This window comes from Hyperolius riggenbachi, chromosome 4 (assembly GCF_040937935.1).
Source record: "Hyperolius riggenbachi isolate aHypRig1 chromosome 4, aHypRig1.pri, whole genome shotgun sequence".
Lineage (NCBI taxonomy): Eukaryota > Metazoa > Chordata > Amphibia > Anura > Hyperoliidae > Hyperolius > Hyperolius riggenbachi.
This window is the reverse complement of record NC_090649.1, coordinates 87,564,392-87,576,417: the sequence shown is the minus strand read 5'-3', so window position 1 is coordinate 87,576,417 and position 12,026 is coordinate 87,564,392. Positions and strand designations below refer to the sequence as shown.

The 12,026-nt window shown below is 43.6% G+C and overlaps 1 protein-coding gene across 2 annotated transcripts in view; it reads right to left on the bottom strand.

Moving 5' to 3' along the window:
- Window positions 1-12,026, bottom strand: part of NBAS (NBAS subunit of NRZ tethering complex) — a 916,216-nt gene that overhangs the window by 454,243 nt on the left and 449,947 nt on the right. The window lies entirely within an intron of this gene.

Here is a 12,026-nt window from a genome sequence, read left to right as displayed (position 1 = left end):
ATTGCTGGGAGGAAGTGGTGGACTCGCCTCCATTAAAGCAGACACCAAGGAATGTAAATATATAGCTATACACATTTATTGAAAATACCCCAAAGATGCAACGCGTTTCGCAGGCACAGCCCACTTCTTCAGGCAATAAGCAGGGGATACACAACAGCAATTCAGTTATAGCATAGCAAGCAGAGCAGTGCTCTGCTTGCTATAACTGAATTGCTGTTGTTTATCCCCTGCTTATTGCCTGAAGAAGTGGGCTGTGCCCGCGAAACGCGTTGCATCTTTGGGGTATTTTCAATAAATGTGTATAGCTATATATTTACATTCCTTGGTGTCTGCTTTAATGGAGGCGAGTCCACCACTTCCTCCCAGCAATTTTTAAAAAATTTTATGTACTTTTCTCCTTCTGGCGCCTCTGTTCACCTACCAATATATTTAAGTCCACCCCAAGTGGAGGGGTGATCTACCCCCTTTCTTCCTATCTACAGAGAGCGACTTCTTAATCCTGAGTGAGGACAGGTCTAATCTCCTCACCTGCCTAATGAGTGGTTACCTAGGTGGTAACCCGTGTTTGTGAGTATTACCATCTCACTGTTTCATTTATCCAATCAATTTTGACATACTACACCATATTGGGCTCTCGATTTCTCTTCAACTTTTGATATTAACCCTTTATCTGCTTCCATGAAAGCAGGAAGTAGATGAACTGCAGATTTATTACATGATTTGTATCACATGTAACAAAAATGCTTTTCTTGAAAGGTTATTATACTGTTGCTCATCTTTCGAGCAGAGAGAAGGTTCTGAGTTCAGGTCCACTTTAAAAAACGATCAGAAACACACAAACACGACCATTTCTGGGTGACATGGTGGCTAATTTCAGAGATAGAGTCCATGGTTATAATCTCTGCTAGGACGATACTGCACATTGTGTACATGTCTTCCTCATCCTTGTGTGTGTTTTCTCTAGGCACTCTGGTTCCCTCAAACATCCCCAAAACATACTGGCATGCAATTTGGTCCATCCGCCATACATCTAGCGATGTATGGGCACATCGAGCAAGAGACAGATCTCTCTCTGTGCAAATCTAATCAGAGAGATCTGTTGGCTGCCCATACACCACAGGCCAATTCCAGTAGCTTTCAGCATGAAATCGTTTGGGAGTCAACCTTGTGACGCCGCCTCTCCCACTGCCCCTCCAAGAGTTCTATGTAAACCCCCCCCCCCACCACCACCAGGGGGTGATCATGCATTAAAAAACTTTACCTCTCATGCCGCCTGCTGCTAGTGTCCAGCCGCTTCAGCATTGGCGCCCCACACGTGCTATAGTCATGTAGTATGCAAATGCGGAAGCGGCTGGACAGCCAAATTGGTCTATTTGTCAATCGGGCATGTTTGTGGTTGTACTGATTTTTATCTGATTTCATCTTTCTACATAACTTAAGTAATGCCAAATATATTCTGAGCCTGTAGCTTAATCTCCAAACACCCCTGTCAACGGGGGAACACCAAAACTGTTAGGGAATTGGAGACTGGGCATCTGGCTACTACTTAATATTTCCAAAGGGTCCCTGTCATAAGGGCCTGGAATGTGGGAACTGTTGTTACAGTGTTTAACTACGTTGAAGAATAAATCTCACTGCGTTTTTTTTTAAATACTTGCCTTGGTCTTTGGAGGTAGTCACTATGCATGTGCTGCATGCTGTTTGAGGGCTGGGTGACTACAGATAGAACTTCTTCTGGCAACAGTTTGTGAAGCTAGCACTGAGGATTTTTCTGGCATTTGACTGCTACCCAAGTGGATGTGGGAGCCTTGGCAGCTGGTAATCCAACTTACTGTCTGAGTACATGTGAGATTTGTTGGAGAGCGCTCCTACACCCCACTTTGCATATTCTGTACAGTATGTCTACAGACTATGAAGCCATCTTCAGATGACATTGTCCTTGTACAAGTCTGCAGACTGGACAGACTATAACTATTCGTCCAACAAATATGTAGAAAGACATTACTACCAAATAACTAATACAATTAGGTATTTATGTATACAATTATAACTAGACGACGTATCTTTGTTATTGGCCAATAGGGAGCTGGTGCCCACTTGGGGTAAATCGCGGATCAATTGAATATTCATATGTATAAATATGTGACCTGGAATGCCCAGCTCAGACAATGTCATAACCTTGGCTTTGGCTGTATGTAAAATAAATCAATGTACTCCTTGCAGAGCCTGACTGTCTGTCTATTTGACAACATAAACAGCCCAGGCATAAATCTATAGTTCCCTGGACACCAACAAAATAAATAAATACATAAAAAAAAAAAATGGAATTACATCCAACAAATACAATTTGCTGTTTGTTACCTGAATATTATCTGAGCATTCAATATATGGTAAGGTTATTGTGCTGCCTAAGTACAGGCAAATAATCAAAACATTTCAGTTGCAATTAAATACTCACATATGTATGTAGGGGGATTAATCATTAAATCATAAGATCACAAATGTCGTATTCTTAATTGCCATGTCCAGGAGAAGGGATTGTGCATACAGCCAATAGACTGGGCCTGCATCAGCTTCAGGCTGGGAATAGGGCTGGGTTTTCAAGCTGCTGCATGTTGTTACCCAGAACACTGGTCTCTAGGAGGAGCTACAAAGCTCTGGTTCATAAGGAACCACCCATTTCTTTTCAGATAATAAGCTAATGCACATGCTTTGTAATGCAGCAAGCAACATTTCTTATACCACTACGCTAAATGGTACAGGTTTGAACCAACTTACAAGCATTATTATGATTTATTTATTTTTGCCCTTGGAGCTCCCCATAATGGAAAATGCCACTGTGGCCTGTGTGGCAGAAGACAGCCTGTAACATCAGTTACAAATACCAACTCAATGTTCCAGCTATGGAAGTAGACGAAGGGTTAATGAACAGGGCAGGACCTCCAGTACTATAGCTGACATTTTTTTGTGAATTCCCCCCTCACTACATCTGAAGTCAGGTGAAGATGCCATTGATTGGTGTGACAGGCCACCCCCTTCTGCATGGCACTGGGTGTCTTCTCCATGCTTCACAGCCAAACACTTCTGGCTACCATCTGCTGTCTCTCGATCATCTGAACCACATCAAGTATGGACCAAGGGGGCACCATGCTATTTTTACAGGGCGGCCCGATTCAGTCATGTTACGCCCCTGGCCAAGACCCTTCTTGAGCCAATGACTACTTTGGAGATTTTGGAGTGTGAGGGGCTGGGGGAGGTTTGGATTAGCTGCTGGGAATGGAAGATTGATAGGAAGTGGAGGATAGAATGTTTTTTTAACATTCAGAGGCAGTTATGCTCATGGAGACCTCTAGACAGGGCCACAAAGGCACGGGCCTTGGGTGGCTGTAACTCAAGAGGCCACCTGGACATGAAAAAGGTGTTGCTTATATGAAAGAGGAGGCAGAAAATGGGGAGAAACACATGAAAAAGGGAAACATGCTCAAGAGAGCTGTACATAAAAGAGCAGGTTTTCAGTACATGGATGATACACATGGAAGAGGGGGCTGCATATGGAATGGGATGGGTGCTGCAGCCCCTTAAAATGGAGCCACAACATACTTAGCCTAGGGGCACAAAAAGTATAAATCAGGCCTTGCCTTTGGGTCATGTATGGAGAACAGCCTATTATGCGGTGGGGAGGGGGGTTATGACTGGCATGGGGGAAAAACTAATTGTCGGCATTTGCCAACAATATCACCGCACTGCACTGCCGACAGCTACGGTGTCTCGTTGTCTCAAGACAAATCCACATAAACACACCTGAAAATTCCTGGCTGAGCCATTTCAGCAAAGGAAAAAAAATGAGCCAATAATTAATATGAGCAAACATCAATTCACAAAGTACTTAAGCACTCTTGGTAGTCCTCAGAAACTTTTCCAGGGGAAAAAATGACCTTGGATAAAAATATTCTTTTATTTTTCATATAAATGGTATTTTAAGTTCACAGTGCTTCCTCGCTCTGCAGCCGATGCAGGGTAAGCAGTGACTATGGTGCCCAGCGGTGCACTAAAAGGCTGTAATTTGTGAGCTTAAAAGATCAGAAAACACAAAGGACGCTGAAGGGGAATGAAGTAAAGAACAATGAGATAAACATATCCAATGAACAAGGGCCAGGGAAAGGGGATAAGAAAGCACAGAGAGATGTCAGAAGGGAGAGAGATTTCAGATCTGGTATCTTCTCCCGCAGTGTCCATTGTGTTCTGCACTTCCCATAAAATAACATCAATTTCCACAAGTTAAGTGATAACACCTTATTGAGTAAGAATAATGGACGCCCTTTCATCCAGCTCAAATAGCAGCTTCCAAAGGATCAAGCTTAAAGCGGAATATAACCCAGCATTTCAACTTTGCTCTAAAACATTATTTACAGCATATTATATGCAACCAGCATTTTTTTTTTACTAGACCAGCATTGGAAGGGTTACACACAGAGCTTTAAAGTTCGGTGGAGACAAATGCTGCCGCATCGGAAGTTTAGATAGATACATTGAAGTAAACACAATGTAACAAGTGTGGAATGTGACACACTGACTGTGCAGGAGCTCCTGGACACAGAGAGAGAGAGTGAGTCACATTCCTCACTTGTCACATTGTGTTTACTTAAATGTATCTATCTAAACTTCGGCTGAGGCAGCATTTCTCTCCACAGGACTTTAAAGCTCTGTGTGTAACCCTTCCAATGCTGGTCTAGTAAAAAAAAAAATGCTGGTTGCATATAATATGCTGTAAATAATGTTTTAGAGCAAAGTTGAAATGCAGGGTTATATTCCCCTTGAACCGCTTCATCATGTGAATGATTTTAATATTTAACGGCCAAAATAATTATCATGTTTACACAGAACACTTTTTAACCTTATCAAAGAAATACAGAGTAGGAGAACAGGTACAGGGTAGTTCTCCGACTTACAAATGGCCCGCTAAATACAAACGGCCTGGTAATTTAATCTTTGACAGAGAATCTGGGACAACAGCAGGTTTGTGAACCTGAAAGCTACCGCTGCCGGTGTGTGAAATTATTTATGAACGGTCCACCAATATGAACGGCCTGAAAATTTGACATTTGACTCTGTAGAAACAGCTTAATTTTAAAAAAGTACACTTTTGAGGATATTGATTTAAAAAAATTCAAAGAAAAATGTTTTTTAAACTGGTAACATGACATTTTGCTGTATTATGCTGTGGTCACAGAAGGACAAAGGTGACACAGTGTGGGGGTAAGAGGTGGCAAAGAGAGAGACATTGAAGGCACAGGGAACATAGGTGACAAAGAGGAGGAAAGTAGAAGAAGTAGAGGAATGGAGGGCATAGATGAGGTACAGGGGACAGAGATGGCATAGACATCACTGTCTGATGTTAACACTCATGCACTAGAAATCAGACAGAGGCGCTTAATTTGAATCCTTGTGCAGATTGTTTGATACTCCTCCCTATATTGCCTGATGAAGCGGGGTTGAACCTGCGAAACACGTTGAATTTCTTTTTGGAGTTCCTAATAAATGTGTTTGACTGTCTGAATCACAGTCGTTGTCGTGTCTGCTTGAGGGAGGTAAGACCACCACTTCCTCCTTCAATTTTGCCATTTAAGTTGGTTTTAAGGCTCATTTAATCTAATCTTATACTTTTGGCGCCTCTGTTCATTGTATACAATTTTGAGTCCACCCTTGGTGGAGGGTTTCTACCCTTTCTTCCTGTCTACAGAGAGCGACTTCTTAATCCTGAGTGGGGTCAGGACAATCTCCCCACCTGCCTTTACAGTGGTTGCCTGCTGGTGACCCTGACCTGTGAGTATCTAGCAATACAAACTTATTGCCACCTTGTCCAGTACGAATTACACTATTGGGGCTCTTGGTGTTCCCTGTTTTTAACTCATGCACTAGGCAGCATTGCATTCTGACAACGCAGTGCAATCCTATTCAATGTAATGTAACACAAGTTTCTGAAACTGGGAAACTTACAAATCTTCTGGGTGGGGGGGTAGCTTAATAGGTCAACAAAATGGTGGAGTTGAAAGAAATAAAAAATGGTACACACAAAACCAGGTTGCGGAATGGCAAGCACATTTTTTTATATTTAAATGCTACAACTGAACTAAAAATAAAATGAATTGATAAATAATCACATATAATTTTCCAGCACCCTAATTCACCGAACATCAGTAAGATTTCCGTGCGCAAGCAGCACACAGAAATGTTACTATTACTAAACCCGGGAGAGCACTGCCCATTAAACCATTAACAACGCGCTCTCTGCTGGTATAATGTGCATGTTGATATGGTAACGTGCGGTATGACATGCTTTGCCATAGCAAACTGTGCTTTAAGCCGCGCTGACTCAATAGGAACCCCCCACTAGTCTTCAGATACTCAGCTCCCATCATGCTTTGCAATGTAACAGCAGACCATGTGGCACCACTGCAGTAATGTAGAAGCTATTCTATTTACTGGTGTCAGAAGTCTGGGCGTTTGGGTTGGCAAAACCTTCCAGAAATGATTTGGGGCATGTAACCTTGACAACAACAGATGTAAATCCTATATTTTAAATGTTGGGAATGCCAGGACTTGGTGTTCAATATTATTTGAAAATAACACAATAAAAGCTTAAAAGGGACCTAAACTGAAGAAAAAAAACAAGTTTTTACCTTAAGTGTCTACCAACCCCCTGTAGACGTCGTCACTAAGTGATCCTCCAGTCCCACCAAACTCCCCCCCCCCCCCCATCTCCGCAGCAATGCGCACCCGCGCCACCTTGATGCTCAAAAGAGATTTTTTGGTACTGCGCATGCGCAGAGTGCTCCTGTCCACGGGAACACGATCAGAAGGCACGTGGACCAGGGCCACACATGAAAATGATGAGTCGTTGTGGGGGACCGGAGGATCGCTTTTGTGACAGCATGGACACAAGATGCCTGCACGGGGCTGGCAGAAGCATTAGGTGAGTTAAACTTTTTTTTTTTCCAACAGGTAAGGTTCACTTTAAATGAGCCTTTAAAGGTGCAGTCACTATTGAGACGTGGATTTTAATCATTATTGCCCATATTTTTATTTAGTGGTTCATTAAAATAAGCTGCAATAAAAACAGCAGAAATGGAATACTATTGCCGTATTTCATTGTGTGAGACGCATTTACAGATAACCCTCCTGTATAAGCACAATGCATTATGTGTGTAAATTATTTTGCTGCATTTAACATTTGACCAAAATAGCGGTGTCCATTGCAAGCAATCAGACGGTAATTTCAAGCGGCAGACTTCACGCTTTATTATGGCGCTGGGCTGGCTGCGATTTTACTGGCTTCCCCAATTATCTTTAAACTGTGCTTGACTTTAAGTAACAGATCTCTATTAGTCTGTGCGGCCGCCCAGACGGGAGCTCTGGATGCCTTCAGCGCTGGAATCCACAGACGCAAATAGGATGTAACACAGGCAATTTCATAGTGTCTGGCCCAAACTGACCCTCCAGTCTACACACATTCGGCACAGCTAGAGAGATAAACAGGCAGATAATTGCTTTCTACTGCAGCTTGTGCATTTAAAGGACCACTATTGTGAAAAAAATGTAAATTTTAAAATACATGAAAAAATTTAAATAAAAAGTGCATTTCCCCCGCAGTAAAACGTGCTATAAATTACTTTACTCCAATGTTGCTGCAACTTACAGTAGGTAGTAGAAATTTGACACAACTGATACATTTTGGGCTAGCCCAGGCATGGGTAAACTTGGCCATCCAGCTGTTAAGGAACTACAAGTCCCACAATGCATTGCAGGAGTCTTACAGCCACAGTCATGACTCATAAAGGCAAATGCATTGTGGGACTTGTAGATCCTTAACAGCTGGAGGGCCAAGTTTGCCCATGCCTTCGCTAGTCCATCTCCTCATGGGGGATTCTCAGGGTTTTCTGTATTTTAAAAAGCTCTCAGTGAATGGCAGTTGCTTAGTCCAATTGCCTTAATAGTGTGCAAACTGGTAGGTGGGACGGTCTTCATCTTAATATAGATCTTTTCCAGGGGGTTCTTTTGTAAAGAATAAAGAAATACTGAGAATATCCCATGGAGAGATGGACTAGTCAAAAACCTGTCAGTTCCATTGGATTTCTGCTAACTACTGTAAGTAACAGCAACATAAGAGAAAAGTAGTGTATAGGTAATTTTACTACTTCTTATTTGTATGTGTTTACATGTATTTCAGATTTTACAATTTTTGGTGACAGTAGCCCTTTAAAGGGGCTCTCCAGTCAGTCCAGGAAAGCACCTTTTCCAGCAGTTACTGCCATATATACAAAGTGCCACTGGCTAGAAAAATCCTGCCTCCTTTAGCGTTCTGCACCAAACTGCTTTTTGTTCTGTTAGCAGGATTCACATTGGTAACTACCCAGAATCCACCTGTGGTAACTACAGCACAAGCCAGCTTCTCTTGCATGTCTTCTCCACGTGCACAGTCACAGCGGACTGTCTCCTCTCTGTCTCCTCCAGTGCTGCAGTAATGAGAAGCGCCACTGGAGGGCATCAGAGAGGAGCTGAACTGTGTGACATGGAAATGATCTCCACTGAAGAAGAGTGAAGAGGACCTGTCCTGCTGCTGGGTTCAGGTAATGTATATTACTTCCCTGCATGTTACCAAAGCACTGGCCCCCTTAGCCCACCGAAGGACACCAGGGGTCGCGGGGGTTACTGTTATGCCTTTGCAACCCAATTAAAAAATTGTTTGTCTGTGGTTATATTTATATAAAAAAAAAACATTTACTCCTAAAACAATCCATGCAGAAAATAAGAAGGCTGACAGCAGTTTAGGCCTATGCTTCTGCTGACTCAGCACAGCCTCTACTTCAGAGTCACTGGAGCATGTCGGCTGCTAACTGAGACGAGACACAGAGAACTGGCCAGCTGCAGGCTTCTTCCTGCCAGTATGGACTGTTGTAGGGATTTATACACACACAGACACACACACTGTCAATCACTAAAGAAACTACAACCCCCAAGCATTGCTCCACTGCAATTCGAGAGATTCAGAAATGATTGTAGTAGAGTTTGCAGCGAGGTGAGTTGTTTATGCGATGTAATGAGCCAGACCACCAGCAAGGAGGAAATGTGTGTCCTTGCTCCAGCTTTTATTATTGCCACTGCTGTCCTGCTACAAACGTGTGCATACATTTTTTATTTTCTAAAACACAAAGGACAATAGCAGGTAAGGCTTACTTTAAAATGCAGAAAGTACTGGAGGCAGCCCCTGGCAGTGACTTTGCTGTCAGATTTTACAAGGCTGTGAGGACCTTAACCTTACAACGGTCATTTTAAAGGACACCTTTAAAGCAAAGTTATAAACTTTTGTATCTACTGTATAGTCCTAAAACTAAATAGGATCTTCTTGGAATCCCATAGTCTTAAAATGTACCTGAGACGAATAAATGTAAGTTGTATACATACCAGGGGCTTCCTCCTCCACACCGATCGCTCCCACACCGTCTTCCTTAGCCTCCTTCCGATAGAAGTCGAGTAAGTTTGGCTGGTCGGGCCCAGTCAGCGCATGCACAGTGCAGCTGCACGTACCCTTGTCTCACTTCCACGGCTGGGAGCGCTCCTGGCCAAGCAGCCGGGCAGCGCATGTGCAGTGCGGGACGACTGGCTAAGCTAAAGGGGCTTCTACCGGGAGAACGAGGAGGAAGAGTTAGACAGCGGCGTGGGAGTGGTCGGTGTGAAGGAGGCTGGAGGAAGCCCCAGGTATGTATACAACTTTTATATTTATTTGCCTCAAATACACTTTAAGGTAGCCATACATCATATGATGTATGGACACCATCACAGAGGGCATGCATGTCATTAATGTGCCGGGATATTTGGGCGAAGGGCAAAGATGGAAAACTGCTCACCCTGCTCCTGCAAAAGTTCCAGCAGCGTCAATTACTATTCCCCCTCCAGACTGCAGTGGACTCCGGGGTAAAACATAACTCGGTTGCCAGTTATTGCTGTCTTTATAGTAACTTTGGCTCTGTCTTTTGACAGCACCCAAATTGCTGTCTGAGCGCCGCTATAGATATAATTCACATTACGGCCTCTGGCGGCGCATGGTGTGCCCAAATTACCAGTGCCGATTTTGCCTGACTTGTCACAGAGGAGGTGGGCGGGTTCAGCTCTATGTTCAGAGAGAAGGACTGGCAGCTCCTTCTCGACTACCTCATGGGGTTGATGATGGGTGTGATATGGAGGTGCTTGGACAGTTCACAAACTTGTATTCACTCTAACCAAGCTGCCTCTGATAATCACACAGGAAGACAGTTTTGCAAAACCAGCAAGCAAGATAAGTAAAGAAAATGCAAAAGGGCATATGCACAAAAAACACTGTAAAGTGGTATTATACTTCCAAACCTAAGATTTCAGTAACTACTATTAGTTACATAGAAGAACATTTGAAAGCATTTCAAAGCATCCCCTGTGTGTTAAAGTATTTATTTATTGCAGAGTGCAGAACAAGCTTGCTTAACTCTGACTATTCAGCAAATTAAATCATTTCCTGCCAGAAGATACTCTGTCACTCTGCCCTCCTCCTTTTCTGCTGAAGTAACTCATGTGCTGCCAGGGTGATGTGTCTATTCAGCAGAAGGTGGAAGGAGGGAGGGCATAATGAAGACACAGGGAGACAGTGTCTCCTGGCCGGCGATGATTGTTTTTGTCGATTAGCCAGAGATGAGCATCCCCGCACTGCTCTCTGCAGTGAAAGTAAACATTTTTACACACAATGAATGTTTGGGAATGCATTCAAATGTTCTTTTATGTACCTAAGAGTAGTTACTGAAATTTTAGTTTGGGGCGATATAATACCACTTTAAACTCCTTACGGCTGCCTAACGCCAATTGGCAGTCACAAGGAGGCTCCCCCAGGACTGCCTAATGCCGATTGGCGTCAAGTCCTAGGGGAGTATTTTGCAGGGGATCGCACGCATTCCCGCTTAAGTGATGGAGCTCAGCTCCGTCAACAGTCTGCCAGCGGCGATTGCTGCTAGCAGACTGTATAGAAAATAAACCGCCACTTCTTGTTGTTGTTGTACAGCGCTGCGATCTGCAGCAGCGCTGTACGGTGGACCGCACGCTTGGCTGTCCCCTAAAGCGGCTCACTAGGAGATCCCCTCTCATCGGCATCAGCCTAGGAGGGAGGGGTTAGAGAAAAAAAAACACTATTTTTATTTAAACCTCCCTAGCGGTATTGACGGTTATACATGTCAATACAAAACATGCTGTGAACAGAATTGACGTGCATACACGTCAATACCCTCCTGCACTGTGTATGAGACCCTTGCTTGACACATTTTGCAAGTTACAGGATAAAAAATGGTTATGAAAATTAATTGGATCATTTTTTTTTTGCACAGAAATCCTGAGGAAATTGAACGCCAGGGAGGTTAAAATAAAATAAATTAATAAAAGCGATCAGAGCCCACCAACAGAAAGCTCTGTTGGTGGGCAGAAAAAAGGGGGGAGGAGGGATTGGTGTGTGTGCTCAATTTTATAGCTCTGCAGCGAGCTGTTAAAGCTGCAGAGCACTGAATTGGAAAAAAATACCCTAGTCACTGGGGAAGGGGGGGGGGGGGGGTAGCCTGTGGCCCTTAAAGGAATCGTCAGGCAAAAAAAAAATGAGTTTCACTTACCTGGGGCTTCTACCAGCCCCATGCAACTATCCTGTGCCCTCGTAGTCACTCACTGCTGCCCCGCCGGCAGCTAGTTTCGTTTTTGCTGACCTCTGGGTCGGCAAGCCGCATTGCGGACATTTTTACGCATTTTCGCTGGTGCAGGAACATTAACACATACATTTTTATGCGTTAGTGATGCAACGCGTAAAAATGTATGCATTGCACCACTAACGCGTAAAAATGTATGTGTTAATGTTCCTGCACCAGCGGAAATGCGTAAAAATGTATGCAATGTGGCCCGCCGACCCCGAGGTCGGCAAAAACGAAAATAGCTGCCGGCGGGGGACTGGAGCAGCAGTGAGTGAT